The sequence below is a fragment of the Lygodium microphyllum genome, chromosome 21 (genome assembly GCF_053477565.2).
Source record: "Lygodium microphyllum isolate KBCC chromosome 21, Lygodium_microphyllum_v1.1.10, whole genome shotgun sequence".
Taxonomy (NCBI): Eukaryota; Viridiplantae; Streptophyta; class Polypodiopsida; order Schizaeales; family Lygodiaceae; genus Lygodium; species Lygodium microphyllum.
In genome coordinates, this window is record NC_141155.1 from 90415719 (window position 1) to 90419644 (window position 3926).

The window sequence follows — 3926 nt, forward strand, 5'->3', positions numbered from 1 at the left end:
AGAGCAACAATTTGTCTTCGCTAGAGCTAGTGCATGTTGATCTCTATGGTAAGATGACTATTCAAGGTTTTGGGAGAATTTTGTATTTTATACTACTTGTCGATAACTATTGTAGAAAGATATTGGGTACATTTTCTTCGAGATAAGGTTGAATCCTTTGGCAAGTTCAAACAATGGCATAAGCATGTGAACATCGAAGGTGGCATGAAGATGAGGAAATTCCATAGTGATAGAGGAGGTGAGTTCACTTCTAATGAGTTTGTTGATTACTTGAAGGAGAATGCCATCAAGCACCACCTCACAAAAGCCTCCACACCTCAACAAATTAGCATTGTGGAGCAATGCAACCATATGGTCATGGAGATGGCATAATGTATGTTGAAAGGAAAAGGATTACCAAACTTATTTTATGGTGACGTAGTCAGCACAATAGTGTGCATACTCAATTGAAGTTGCATTAAGAGGTGCTAAAGGAAAGAACACTTCAAGAGGTCTACTCTAGTAGTAAGCCCTTTGTTGCACATTTTAGAACATTTGGATGTGAGTGTTAAGTTCATATTCTAAATAAGAAAAGGATCAAGCTAGAACATGCCCCTATTTTGGGATCTAGGGGCTATGAGGGGTCCCAAGGGGGCCAATGCTCCCCTTGGTGGTGGGCTTTAGCGACAATACTCTAAACTTGACAAAAAAAGAAAATATTCTCTAGTATATTCCTTTGTTGACTAGCAAATGTTAATAGTATGGTATGTAGGTTAGGCCGACCAACCACTTTCACAAGCTATATAAAGGAGACCCTCCTACAATCATCATCATCCATTCACCCAATTAGAGTTCATCTACAAGCCTTAATCTCTTCACATAGAATTCATTTAGATTGCCATCTAAGCTTCATTGTGAAAGCACATAGCTAGATAGAGCCATCATTGTATGACTGTGTTTACGATTGACAAAATATTAGTTCTACTCTAATTTGATATCTGCTCTCTATTCTTTGCTCAAAATTTGTTTGCTGTGCTACATAATATCTCATTTATTGGGTACCCTGAGCCACAAATCCACCACGATTTGTCGCTGGAATCGAAGTTGACTTCTCATACAACACATGGAGATGCCTTATTGGTTCTTGTAAACACACTTGAGGGTAGAGTAATTCACTTGCTCTATCAAAGACTAAAGATTGAAATGGGGTAGCCTAGTGCAAGATATCTTATGGGTAGATTAATTCACTTATTGTAGGGTAAAGATGTTGGTTAAATGACACCTACTAGTAATGTAACACTTTTTATGTTTGTAATGGGACTAATAATGTCACATTGAGTATTGTACAAGTAGTAAATGCAAGTGGTTGGGCAATGTGGATTCAATCTCTATCATTTTTTTTGGTCAAGTTAGGAAACTTTACATCCATGGCTTGATGTCAAGAGTTAACCACCATTTTTTAGTTTGCTTGATGATGGGGATGCATTAGCAAATCTACTATTCATATTTTTCATTGAAGTCATGATTGATTTGTTGAGATTTGAGTAGCTTTTTTAAGGTGGTACTTAAGTAGTTCCTCTACTACCCTATTAGAGGGCATAGTAATTCGCTTGCTCTCTTATCCCTAGCACATGCACACAAGTGGTAGTTGTGGTGGTACATAGGCAGGAGTGCATGTTGAGGTGTCAATTACACTCACTTGCCATGCGGCTATGAAGGTGCCTCTAGAATTCACCCCTTAGTTGCATCGATCGACACAGGAGATTCATGTTGCAAACAATAAGCTCTCAGATCTCACAAAAAGTGCAGAACTTCTCAAGATGTGCTTGTAACCTCTCTTATTGGCCAGCAAATAGTAAGACCTAAGGAACATTTTCATGTGGCGGTCGTGGTGAGCCTCATGTACTAAGGTTGTCTATTAGATGCTTAGGCATGAAAGGGGTTGCATGAAAGGGGTTACAACTTAGCGCAATATACTCTCGTTACATGAAGGGCAAGATATTTCATCACCTAAAGGGCGATAAACCCCTAAAACCCTAAGGGGGCTTAATAAGGCGGCGCATGCTTGGCCTTTAGGTCGAATTGCTGTACTAGTAGCAATTCTTCTTCTCTCTCTTTCTCTCTCTTTCTCTCTATACTTGTCTCTTCTTCCCTGTGCCTCTCTTCTCCTTTGTGTGCCTGTCTGCTGCAGAAACCCTAACCCTCTCCATCTCTCGTGTAGCAGCAGGCCCCCCGGCCCCCCTTCTCGTGAACCATGGCGCAAGCTCGACGCCTGCTCTCCCGGGGCGTCTCCCAAGTGCTCGGTGCCGCGCGAGCCTCCCCGCTCCCTTCCTCCTTCATCATCACCCGGGGCTTCGGTGATACCAAGCTCTTCGTTGGCGGTCTCTCCTTCCGCACCACAGAAGACAGCCTCCGGTCCGCCTTCCAGGTCCACGGTGAGATCATGGACGCCAGAATCATCACCGACCGCGAGACAGGGCGCTCCCGCGGCTTCGGCTTTGTTACCTACTACGAGGAGAGCCATGCCGAGTCGGCCCTCTCGAAGCTTAATGGCCAAATCCTTGATGGCAGGACCATCAGGGTTGACCGAGCCTCCGCAAGGCCCCCTGCTAACCGAGGTGCAGGGGGAGCTTTTGGTGATACTGGTTTTGCTGGCCTGGCCAACCTTCCGCCACCGCCGACTGAATCTGAAGCAGACTGGGGTTCCATTCCGGACATGAGTGCTGATTTGTCTGGAGGCGCTGCAGGAGGGTCTACGGGTGGCTTTGGAGATGCTGGCGGTTTTGGAGGTTCTGGAGGTTTTGGCAACTCTGGAGAATTTGGTAATGCTCCTGGTGGCAGCGGTTTTGGAGACAGTGACTTTAACAGGCAGTAACATATGTCTATGTATTTGCCATGGTACATGTTAATGCTCCTTTGCCGTGGTTTGATATACTTCCAGCTTCCTTTGGACGTAAATTTTGATCTTGAAGCAGCTGTGCGTCAGTTGATTTTGGATGACGTCGTATGCTAAGTCTGGGGATCCCTAGCTAGGCAGGTTGTCATGGTGTTAGCATGAATAAACATGGCTACCTAGCAGCAGGCTTGCTTCGTTCTTAGCAGGACATACTTCCTAGGTCATAAGTTATGGCTCCTAATAGCAATTAGTCTTGTATTTTTCTGTTTAGGGTTTCCTCCTTGGAAGGAAAGAGTTTCAGAAACTAAGAATTTAGGCGTGTTCTCTCAAACATCATATTCCTTGTACACTCATTGGGCTTCTTATTTGTCTTCAATGTCAAACAAGTGATTATGAATGAATCTGGTGCAAAATGTCTCAAAATCTTTTTGTCAGGGATCATACCTAGTGGAATATTTTTCCTAAACATTTTCGGTCTATCGCAGTTTTAAGTGCGTAGATGCAACGGTGCTCTGAAGATAATTCATGTGTTTGTGCCATCACATCATGCAAACTGTCTAGCATGCTGAATGCCCTTTGACATCCAATCACGGTGATCTCCTTTGTGGAGTAGTTGTTTTTCTTATAGCAACTCCAGTCATTATGGTTCTCTTTAAATCGCTGCAAACATGCCGGGTCTTTACTCGTTCTATTACATTTGTGTCGCCTTGGGTGGCCCTAATACCAATTGAACGAGTATACACTCAATTAAAAGAGATGTTTTGATACTATTTCGGATATCTTTCTACTGGTTCTAATTTCAGTACATTGAGATTTTTCAAATGGTAATCCTTAGTTGTGAGAGGGTCTGATTAGTCTCCATGGGTAGCTATTGAAATGAGTATAACCTCCTTTCTGGTATGATAAAGTTGTACTCATTTAATTGATCCTTGCTAGCTGAGCATGTTGCTAGATGGGAAATTTCAGTAGCAATTAAGTGGTAACAAAGTGACAGGACATTTAGGAGAGATTTCATCACCTCTGATGTTGAAGTGGTATCTAATATTAGTTT

General features: G+C 42.9%; 1 pseudogene; it reads left to right on the forward strand.

Moving 5' to 3' along the window:
- Positions 1 to 2052: 2052 nt before the first annotated feature.
- LOC148018267 (glycine-rich RNA-binding protein 4, mitochondrial pseudogene) lies at positions 2053 to 3276 on the forward strand (annotated as a pseudogene).
- Positions 3277 to 3926: the final 650 nt, after the last annotated feature.